General features: G+C 37.2%; 1 protein-coding gene across 1 annotated transcript in view; it reads left to right on the top strand.

Moving 5' to 3' along the window:
• LOC136849273 (osmotic avoidance abnormal protein 3-like) overlaps nt 1–12,500 on the top strand; it is a 162,722-nt gene that overhangs the window by 1,973 nt on the left and 148,249 nt on the right. Inside the window, exon 2 of the mRNA XM_067122569.1 lies at nt 11,900–12,161. The gene's annotated coding sequence lies outside the window, so the exon portion shown is untranslated. The remainder of the gene's footprint in view (nt 1–11,899; nt 12,162–12,500) is intronic.

Below are 12,500 nucleotides of genomic sequence, written 5' to 3'. Positions count from 1 at the left end.
GTAGCCAATATTTGGTGGCAAAAATGCAACCCTGCATGTTCGTTATCTTGCCCACTGAACGAGCACCTTTTGCAACACGTACTCAATAATGGCAACATGATTAGAATAAACATAATGGACCTTTCTGAATAGTCTGCCGTAGCCCTGAGAGCAATATTGTATAACATTCTGAGAAGCGTTGTCAGCTCTGATAAAAACTGTGTAACGTTCAGATTTAGGCCTTTGTTACGTAGATCACAAAATGTTCCGTCACGTGAACGATTTTTTTTATCGACATATTATGATGGCATGCAGGCAATAATGATACCAAATACTAATCATGGTGTTACATGAACCGAGTTATTTTCGCTGTAAATTATCACTTTTGTTATGTCAGGACACAGCCAGCTTGCATTTGAATACATTGAACTTGATACTGTCCATTTCCTAAAGTTTATCAGTTGACGAATGCCAGCTTAAAACAGACCTAGATTTGACTTATCAGACCGCAGCCAACAGGCTCTAATCCTCGCATACGCCAAAACTTACAGCAGTTGTATTTACAACAAAGCAATGTAATATTAATAATTCGTAAATAGAATCTTATTGGCAGTATAGTACTAAAGTCACTAAGTTAATCATACGTCTGTTGTACCTATTGAAATTATATTGTCATCGCTTCTGTACGTATTGGATAGGCTCCCCGCGCAAAGGTGACGATCTTTTTCATAATTGAGTGTTACGACAGTATTAGGGAAATTCTAGGGAAACATACGATGATACTATTTAAGGAATAAAACAGTTTGTGAACAGTGGCAATGCATTCTTTGATATAAGGCATCAGATGTTGGCAGAGATAGCTCGCGTGACAACCCCTCAACCTTAATTAAGTTTTGGTTTTCGATTTGGTGTTCTCGTAGGCTATGCACTAATTTTAAATGACTAAGCGCCTAAATGTTTCAACAGAATCAGTCACGTTACCTCTTACCGAGTCTTGATTAAAAATTTGCTGCGTCTGAAAAAAAAAATTTGCTGCGTCTGAAAAAAAAAAAAATTGCTGCGTCTGAAAAAAAAAAAAAGTTATATATCATATGTTACTACCAACCGACAGAGAACTAGAGTCACACTGAAAATGATTGAGCGATATAAGAAGACCCAACAAAAAGTAGTGAACTGATGGTATGTGGGTGAGTATGGGGGAATCCCTACATCACCCGCCATCATCAAGCCGATTTTACTTCGGGGTCAGGGACTACGCTGGGTGGTTTAGGTAGTATAAAGATAAAAGGCACGGCTTTCAGCTGGCTATGAATATATCTCAATATTAAACTCCCCGGTTTTTATACCTAGGAAAATTACCTAAAAACAAAAAGAAAAAATCTGTTCTTATATCAACCGTTTACCACACAAGAGCACCTTGCTGTGAAGAGCCAGTGCCACAAGAATGCTTCAAGTCATTTTTTATCATTTTGCTTCCAAACTTCGTGCCATATTGGTAATATTGTTGGCAAAATTGTTGTTAACATTGTTGACCAAATTGAAGTTTTTCGGAAAAATTATTTCCAGGAAACATGCTGTTAAAATTACACCTTTATTTCATGAATTTCAAAAACAAAATTGCATTTTTAAACCAGATTTCGGTGAATGATATTAGTCTCCGTAAACGCGAGGTGAATGGTAGATGGCATCCACAACATGTCACAAACACATGCCGGCAACTTACCGCACAAACATCACAAATAGGTTGAATATAAGTCAGCGACTTGTCAGTAGTAACCAGTACTTCATAGGATTATCCAGCATCTGCCAAAGGTTCATTCTCTAATCACGGTCGTTGACTTGTTTTCAACCTGTTTGGGACACGTATGTGATAGGTCGCCGAAGTGTGTTTGACTTGTTTTGCTGCGATGTGGACGCACCCTAAGAGGAACATACTTAGTCCAGGTAGTCAGCATTGGTGGTAAAATTAAAAGTTCGACCTATCTGTGTTTGTACGGCATCTTCAGACACATGAACTTAGCAGTTTTCCACATACCTACATACATAAATACATACATACATACATACATACATACATATGGTAAAAGACGCAATAAAATGGGCTCTTTTGACTCGCCCTACACTGCTCGCGAGTCTTGTCTCTTCGACAATATCTTTCCCTAACTGGCTAATAGGAATTAGAAGGGACTTAGATACAATCTCTGCCGTCACTTCTCATCCATTTTGATTTTTGTTGTTCTAGATTTGCTTACGAGACGGTTGCTCTTAAGCCTTTCCAAATTTTTTTTGTTATTAGACCTAAGGGAGTGCAAGCTGAAGTTTTCGAAAAACCAGGCGCGTATTGATTGACTGGTGCTCGTCGTGTTTGCTCTTCTTTTGTTTTTACAGAATTCTCACGAATTTTCACGTCAATTCATATTTAATAGCCTCAGCAATCACATGACTATATTTGTCTAAAATTCAAACGGGCAAGAATCAGTTTCTGAAGAAATATCAACCTACATATTGCTCTATAAAAATATTGATTTATATTTCATCTGATTTCTTTTTGTAAAGGTCGACTTTGAATGTCCTTGAGTTGTAAAGGTTAATGTGAGAGAAAAGCGGAGGAAGAAAGAAGGAAGTCCCCAAAGATGGTGACTAACCTGCCATCGAAAATGGAGGAGCACTGTTGAAAAATATGACACGTGGCTCACATTTGGGGCCGATTGATATATCAGTATTGTCGAACAATATTTACAGTAAGCTAAATTGTAAAGAAGCAATAACATTAATGATTGCAGGCCGTGCAGCGAACTGAAAAAATAAAAATAATTCTGAATAAGTAATTGTTAATAATAATACAGATAATCATAATAATAGTACCATAACTCAAATAATCAGACTGCTCTACTTATCACCTGAATTCTTACGAAAATTTTTTCCTTGGCTATTTTACTGTTAGAAGTAATGCAGTTTGTGGATGAACATAGCTTTAGTTTAGCTTAGGCTAGAAATCGTATGGAATTACTGTTAGCTGTGGCATATTTTGAATGTACGTAAGCTATACTATAAGGCCTTTGTTATTTATCAGAATGCTAGACCCATGAAACATCTGATATGTTTAGGGCACACTGCAATAATACCTGTCAGACAGAATGGAATAAAAAGTAAGTAATGTAACAGACACTATTTAAATGGTGGACAGACACGGTCTCAGCACGTGTGGGATCTTCTCAGCTAAAAAATCTTTTTAAGGATTACCTTCTTTTTTTTTCTTACTCTTCGGAAAGTCTCTCTCGCTTGGTGTCCTTCACAAATTCCTCTTAATAATTTATTCTGATGACATATACATTGTGGACGCGGGCTCCCACAAGGATAGGCTTATTTCCACTGACCCTGGATGTATTATTGAACTACCTTTCGAGAGTTCTGCGTCTTTTAATATTGTTGCTTTTGTAACTGAGCCGATACTTGTTATGGTGTTATTGTGTATTGCAGTGGCAATGTTTAGGCCTATGTGTTGAAAGCGCACACGTTATTCCAAATTCATACCGGATTCTCTCTCTCTCTCTCTCTCTCTCTCTCTCTCTCTCTCTCTCTCTCTCTCTCTCTCTCTCAACAAAACAAGCACACAAACCCAGTATATTGAAATGAAGAACAGCGTATCTGTTCTGTATGCTAGCTTACCCATGTTAATGTAGGTAGTATATTAAGGTAATAAAGAAAATAAATGGGATTAGTGTAATAGCTCGGTAATTACGTTGTTAGCCAACCTATCTATGTCAGGAATCGGTCATACAATCAAATATTTAGAAATGACTCTAAGCACTAACCCTACACCTAAGCCCATATCCACAACTTATGTGTCGCTAGTAGAATTTATCAGCAATTTGGTGAATATTTCATTCACGACCTGAACATCAGTTTCTTGCCATAATTAAGAATTGAGTGGTTATGAAAGGGCGTTGGTGGATCTGTCACAATCCTTTCCTTTAATTTCACTTTTAGTTTTCTGAAGAGAAAACTATTGTGCCGGCTTTGTCTGTCAGTTCGTCGTCGTATGTATAGGTGGTCTTTTCTATTTTCTTCTAAAAGGCGATGCATTGGTCTTCGTCGTCCTATGTATAGGTTTTCTTTCTTTTTTACTTTTCTGATTTTTTTTTTTTTATAAAGAACAGCCCCTGTACATATCAAATTTTATACGTATGTTGGATAGAACAGAATACCGCACAGCAGATCTTATGAAGTCCTATCAAATGAGATAGATACCTTGTGGTGAATACACTCTTTTGCAAATTTCGAATATTGCTCTCTCTCTCTCTCTCTCTCTCTCTCTCTCTCTCTCTCTCTCTCTCTCTCTCTCTCTTGTGATGAAAGTGGAAAATCATCGCACCTGTAATGCTTACATTAATAATTGGGGCGAAGTATTGGCATATATTTGATGGACATTTGATTAAATTTTACATATTGTACAGTACATCTCCAAATACAAGGGCTAAGGATATTGTTACATGCACTTCTCAGGAGCTGACAGCCGCGAGAGAGAGAGAGAGAGAGAGAGAGAGAGAGAGAGAGAGAGAGAGAGAGAGAGAGAGAGAGAGAGAGAGGCGGGATAAGAGGTTGGGTAGCGATTTCTATCAAGGAGCAGTCTTTCGCACTGACAGTTTTTGATTTTAGCTCACGGCGCAAATGAAATCTTGCGCCGTGAGCTTAGTTAGTTAGTTATAAATGATTTGTCTGGTTAAACAAATCATTTATAACTAACTAACTAAGCTCACGGCGCAAATGAAATCTTGCTCTTCTTTCGTCTGTGTAACTCAGCCGTCAATTACTTAAGTGTTTTACATTTTTTATTTTACTAAGTTAATTGGTGATACAAAATTGAAGGCCTGCTTTTCTAGAAATATTGTTCGTACATCATTTCTAGCTTTACAACTCCACTGACTTACGTCATATATCAAATCAGTTTTGATTGGAAAAGGGAAAAACAATTACTTATGCACTTATTGTCAATTATAAAATTTTCTGCCAAAATGCGCAATTTTCTTATGGCATAAGAGCGTGTTTAGTAAATTAAACTTCCTCAAGAAACTTCAGTTTGTAGTTGTTGTTATTATTATTATTATTATTATTATTATTATTATTATTATTATTATTATTATTATTATTATTATTATTATTATTATTATTGCTTTTTCCCTTTCCCAATCAAAACTGATTCGATATATGACTTAAGTCAGTGGAGTTTTATAGCTACAAATGACGTATGAAAATTATTTCGAGAAAGTTTGTCTCAGCTTTTCAGATTTTCATGACCTCTTGTTCGAGTCAGCAATCTTTTACAAATATTCACCTGTGTGGCATTTTAATAAAGTTCATTCAGTTTTATGATTTCCCGGAATAAGGGCAAGTTACCGTTGCCATAACAATACTGAGCTATGAACTAAATTACTGAATATTTATTATTTTACTTATTATATTTATCCGTAGGGGGGTAATGCCTTCAGTACGCCTCATGCGGTGCACTGTATAGGCATAACCGAAGGTTCATTGCAGCGTCCCTTCGGCCCATAGCTGCAACTCCTTTCATTCCCTTTACTGATCTCCGTATATATTCTCTTTCTTCCATCTCACTCTCCAGCCTCTCCTAACAATTGATTCATAGTGCAACTAGGAGATTTTCCTCCTGTTACACCTTTCAAACCTCCTTTATTCTCAATTTCCGTTTCAGCGCTGAATGACCTCATAGGTCCCAGCGCTTGGCCTTTAGCCTACATTGTATATTCTATTCTATTCTTATTATATTCAGTTTTTTTTAATATGAACAATGAAGAGGGGAGTAGGGTAGGAATTTAGGAATGACCTAAGGGAATTGGCACAGAAAACACATTTGTGACCAGAATTCCTGAAGGCTCTGTCCATCTCTTGCAGTGCCTTAATAATTGATTAATTATAACTATTCCCTGTTTAAATGTAATTCGTTGCTCTTAATATATTTGCGTACATGAGTAATTGTATTTTAATTATTTTCAGCACTGAAAGTAAGAGGTAATCTCAGCCACTGAAGGTGTTCTCAAATCTTAGGCTTCGCCATAGCCTCTGTACCATAACTTTCCGCAATCTTTGATTTAAGTTACGGCTTTTTGGCTTATTCCAAAAAAGTCTATCGCCTATCCTCATTATGAACGGTAATAATGTCATTAATAGCAATAATGATAATGATATCTTCGTATTAGCTGCAGATTGCCTATGGTGATTTAAAAATCTCAAGAGGATTAGTTAATCATTATGAGATATTTCGAAATTGCCCGCTTCCGAAAATACAGGCTACATGTTATTGATCCGTTTAAGAAATACCATCCTTGTGTGCACAGCCTTTTTTTATTTCGTATACACAAGCTTTTGTAAATCCATTTTGTATAAACTGTAACGCCAGAATTCCTTATGTTAGTCAAAATTAACCTTTTCCATTGTGATGATGCCATTCTACATCCCTTTGTAATGTGGCATTTATAAAATATGGAAGGAGGCTCAGGGTTATCAGTAAAAGTTCATTAGGAGAGTAGGTTGCTCAGTAAAAATTAAGTAGGTGAGTAAATAATTAAAGAGTAGATAGTAGACAGCTTCAGATAAAAAGAGATCGAAGGTCTTGGTGTGAAATCGGTAAGGTCCTTGTACGAGATTTAATATTTAACGTGGCAGATACGATTGAGGTAGGAGAGGATATTGAACGAATAATAAAATGGATGTTTCTACTCGAGTATTTTGTTTTAAGTGGAATTGAGGAGCATTGACAAATATGGTACTCCCAAGCTGCATAAATAATGATACTAGATTCAGCCCCTTGTTGGATCTCTTCGGTATTCTTCGTATATTTAAGGTTATGAAGACAACAACAATAATGTTTCGGATACCTTTGAATGACTCTGAAGTATTTCCAAGATTTATGCTGTTTCCAAGCATAGTTTACATATAAAGGATGAGTTTTTTAGCCACTCGTATTTTAAAAAATCAAGTTCATATACTAAATGAATGCATTAATGAACATGCGTACTCCTCTGCGTCACGTGAGTGCACCTCGTAGGGTGGTAATGCCATCAGTGCACCTTGCGCGGTGCACTGTAGGCATTACTTAGGATCTTTGCAGCGACCCTTCGGCCCCTAGCTACAACCCCTTTCATTCCTTTTTCTGTACCTCCGTTTCATATTCTTTCTTCCATCTTACTTTCCACCCTCTTCTAACAATTGTTTCATATTGCAACTGCGAGACTTTCCTCCTGTTACACCTTTCAAACCACCTACTGTCAATTTCCTTTTCAGCGCTGAATGACTTCATAGGTCTCAGTGCTTGGCCTTTTGGCCTAAATTCTATATTCTATTCCACGTGAACGCAGGAGCCAATTCATTTTTCCAAAAGACCAAAAAACCTATGGGGCCAGACACGGACGAGACACAACCCTATGTCCACATTAGTAAAACATATCAAAGAAGTCGAGAGCTTTTTGCATATATATATATATATATATATATATATATATATATATATATATATATATATATATATATATATATATATATATATAATCATAAACAGGTTAAAAACAAGAAAACGACCTTCAGTGCAAAAACAAACCTTTGGCAAATACTGAATTAATATAAGCCGGCAACTCATCGCACTCATATCACAAACAGGTTGAATACGAGTCAAAGACTTATATAAAACTGCCAAGAAATCGTTGCCTTGTATTCACCTTGTTTGTGATGTATTTGCGATAAGCTGTCGACGTGTGTTTACCTTGAACTGTGAAGCTAAACCAACATGTGGGTAACCACTAAAGAATCCCAGACGCTGGTGGCACAAGGTCCGCGAACATAACTGAGACTTGCGACTGGCTGTAGGATCAAGGTTTCGGCGGCGGTAGTAAGGTCTGCAAAGCCAACAGATATGGTGAGTCAAGACTTTTAAAAAATATATGAGAAATTCGTAATTGAATTAAAAAATATCATATATGAGAAATTCGTAATTGAAATAAAAGCACGCGTTTACGTCCCCGAAACGAAAATGTCAAGACCCCGTAGGGGGATAGTGCTGTCAGTGCACCTAGTGTGGTGCACTGTAGGTATTACTTGAGGTTCTTTGCAGCATGCCTTCGGTCCCTAGCTGCAACCCCTTTCGTTCCTTTTACTGTACCTCCATCCATATTCTCTTTCTTCCATCTTACTGTCCTCCCTCTCCCAACAATTAATTCATAATGCAATGGCGGGGTTCCTCCTCCTGTTGCGCCTTTCAAACCTACCAACTTTCCATTTCCTTTCCAGTGCTGGATGACCTCATAGGTCCCAGTGCTTGGCCTTTGGGCACACTATATTTCATTCTATTCCATTCATGACACAGAAACGATTTCCGTTCTGTAGAGGTACGACAGATTACGCACACCGGGGAGTGAGTTGCGTGAGAAGGAAAGAGGCATGAACAATTTGTGGAATTTTCCCTCCGAAATATTTTTCTCCCTTTCTACAAGTAATGGATAAATCAAGGTTCCTGCTGGTGGGCTACTCATGTAATAGTACTAGTAGTAGTAGTAGTGACCGAGGTTCTGAAGTAATATGTATCATATATACTTGGGGGATCGTGGTGTTTCTTAATGTAAATATAATAATTTATAGATAACAGTATCAGTGACCCAGGTATTGAAGCACTGTACATGCATATTAATATTTGGTGAATATAGTGTTTCTTAATTTGAACGTAGTAATTTACAGGTAAAACAGAAAATAAGGTCGTTCCATTGAAAAATATTGTACATTCTAAACTTATCTCTGTTCAGAAGAAAGCGACAATCCCTCTTCAATTCAGTCGAAACAGCCAAGGAATGAAATAGGCTTTCACACGTTACTTTTCTTTATATTTTTTATCTAATTATGAGTATTAGCTATTTGCTTATTTGATCAGCAAAACTTGTAAGTTCGCTGTATTTAGTTTTGTTTAATATATATATATATATATATATATATATATATATATATATATATATATGTGTGTGTGTGTGTGTGTGTGTGTGTGTGTGTGTGTGTGTGTGTGTATGCTTGAGTAGCATTATGGGTTTTTGTCTTTATGAATGGCCTCTTATAGCCTATTATACAGTTTGTCATTAGGGTGTGTCAAAACTCCCCTGCGTAATTGGCCATAGGAAGAAATTTGTCCTCCCCTAACCTTGAAGACGCATTGTTAAATGTTAAATCTTATGTAACCTGACCTAGGTGTCGTTTTTGTTGTTTCTTTTTAAATAAATGCAAAGTTGACATTTGTATTTTTGTGTTATTAAATATATCGTAAGTTTTTTCTCTGCTGTTAACAAGAACGGAAGAGAAGTTTTAAGTTTAAGTGATCGAGACAGAACTAGTCGTTCACATTACAATCGATCGCCACAAAAAAAGGCAGGTAAGCGGAAATGTGAAAGTAACAAATATAGTGTTGATATCTGAACAGACAGAAGTCCTTAATAACTTACTTGTTTATTAAAGGCACCAGCTTTACTTATACATAAGTGTAATATAAAGTTTTCGAGTGTTTGAGACACTTTGCTAATCTCTGTCATGGTTACCACGCTTGAGCGATAGCGCGTGTGCTGTTTATCCTGCATTTTTGAAGCGAAGTTACCCTTACCTTTGACATTTCGTTACGATATTTACGGCTATATGAATCATTTACACTTGCATCTTTTAGCTTAAGCTATTGGCGGAGCACCTGTCTTTACGTTTATGGATTCAAGAGGTGAATTTAAGCATTTATAAATTCGAGAAGTGAATTTTTGTGACGAATTTCATTAACAACGGCTGAACGACCGGTCTCTCGGATAGGAATGATCTAGAGAACAAATAATACCTCTATATAAGGTTCTGTGTAAAGTATTCTGTCATGCTTTAGGAAAAAATGTGAAACCAGAATCTACAGATTGAAAAAGCCTGTTTTTCTATTCTAATTTTCACTGGGGAGGGGAGCAAAATTCAGACGACACGGGGTATTCTGTCACTGTAAGCCTTCGGTTTAGGTGTTTGAAGCAGCTAATGTTGTTAGTATACACACACCCATATATATATATATATATATATATATATATATATATATATATATATATATATATATATATATATACATATATATATATATATATATATATATATATATATATATATATATATATATATATATATATATATATATATATATATATATATATATATATATTATATATATATATATATATATATATATATATATATATATATATATATATATATATATATATATATGTGTGTGTGTGTGTGTGTGTGTGTGTGTGTGCTTGTCTCCGTACACGTGTGTGTTCATGTGCTTGTGTGTTTGCGAAGGTGATACGGAACCTACTTAAAGGTCAGTGGCGTGAATGGCTGAACGTGAGTGGCTCCATTTCATACATAGAATATATTCTCGAATTGACTTTTGCGGTTATAGTAATAAAAAAAGTTTTAACGCTTTTTAAAGTCTTTCATAACCTATAGAATGAATAGCAGTCTTGCTTTTAACATAATGACAAGATTGAAGAGACACCCTATATACCCGGGCATTTCTTAAAATAATGTTGACTACAGGGCATTCGTTTAAAAGTGTTAGTTTATTGTTTTTTAGCTTCTGTAAAAGAAAACTATTGTTCCGGCTTTGCCTGCCCGTCCGCGCTTTTTTCTGTCCGCCCTCAGATCTTAAAACTACTGAGGCTAGAGGGCTGCAAATTGTTATGTTGATCAACCACCTTGCAATCATCAAATATACCAAATTGCAGCCCTCTAGTCTCTGTAGTTTTTATTCTATTCAAGGTTAAAGTTAGCCATAATTGTGCATCTGGCAACGATATAGGCCAGCCCACCACCGGGCCGTGGTTAAAGTTTCATGGGCGGCGGCTCATGCAGCATATACCCAGACCACCGAGAGATAGATCTATTTTCGGTGGCCTTGATTATACGCTGTACAGAAAACTTGATTGAGCCAAAGAAACTTCGGCGCCTTCCTTTTACTTGTTTATTGCCGTTCTCAAAAGGAAGGGTATGGGAAAACTTTTAATTAGTTATACATCATGCTGAATGTTTACCCCACAGGCCTAAATGTATCCATTTTACACCTCAGCCCAACTTGATGATAAATTTAACCAGATTTGTTTTTCCCGCCTTCCCACCGCCCCGCCCCCGCCCTTTCACCTTCTCATTGGACGTAAAACTAATATACATTAATTTATATTAATGTAATTTAACTGAACCTCAAGAAAATCAGTTCCGCAATACTTTATCTCTATTCCTGGCTGCTTATCTTCTGTCTTGCTGTCCAACCTCTCTAACTATTACTGCTTAGTGCAACTGTAAGATTTCCTCACAGTTGCACCTTTAGGTCATTATACTTCATCTCCTTAATATTCTGGCTCTCTTTATCGAGCTGTCCAACCAATCCAACTCCCTTTTTTTCACCGTCTTGCGCACTTCTGAATAGCTGAAAGTTCCCGACTGCTTGGCTTGACAGCCTGAATCTCATAAATCAATTACCCGTAGGAGGGGTAGTGCCGCAGTGCACCTCATGCGGTGCACTGTAGGCATTACTTAAGGTTCTTTGCAGCGTCCATTCTGCCCCTAGCTGCAACCCCTTTCATTCCTGTAAATGTACCTCCGTTCATATTCTTTCATCCGTCTTACTTTCCACCCTCCTCTAACAATTGACTCATATTGTAACTGCGAGATTTCCCCCCCGTTACACCTTTCGAACCGTTTTACTCTCAATTTCCGTTTCAGCGCTGAATGGCCTCATAGGTCCCAGCGCTTGGCCTTTGGCCTAAATTCTATATTCTGTTCTCACAAATCAATCAGTCATTCCGTCAATCTCTACCCTTCACCTTATTCTTTGCTTAATTAACAGGTCTGCGAAAGTCGACACCGAAATATGAATAAGAATGATGGAGGAAGAGGATGAGTCCGAGTTCTTCGTAAGGGCCCCGACGCACAAGGTTGGGCACACGCAGCCAGCGACTTTGGGAAAGGATTCGGCAGGGACTCTCCACGCCAGGAACCGGGGCACGTGGCCCGTCAAGAAGCGGAAGGAGGAAGAAGAGGAAGAAGCAGGAGGAGAAAGAGGCCGAGGGCCGAGACTGCCTTTACCCGGCGTTTAATTATTGATAATCGTAAGTGAGAATTGCTGCACTGTCTTAGCATTAAGATTTATTTATTTGATAGAATGCGTCTTCTGTCGGGTCGAGGTTGCCTTGTTGTTTGGGGGGAGGGGGATTAAGGGTACATGTGATAAACTACATTGTATTAGAACTGTCACTTTGAAAGCTGATCTCGCTGGGCCTTTCCTGTGAAACCCCTTGAGTTAAAAAATACATCAAGAAACTTTTAGCATCAAGAAACTTTTAGTAGAAGAAAAATGACGTTTTTAACAGCACAGTGACAGAAGAATGTCATTCCACGTTCTCAGAAAGCCCCAAACCATTTAAAAGTAAACGTAATTGATGGAAGTA

Source organism: Macrobrachium rosenbergii, chromosome 20, assembly GCF_040412425.1.
Source record: "Macrobrachium rosenbergii isolate ZJJX-2024 chromosome 20, ASM4041242v1, whole genome shotgun sequence".
Classification (NCBI taxonomy): domain Eukaryota; kingdom Metazoa; phylum Arthropoda; class Malacostraca; order Decapoda; family Palaemonidae; genus Macrobrachium; species Macrobrachium rosenbergii.
This window is presented reverse-complemented; position numbering and strand designations above follow the sequence as displayed.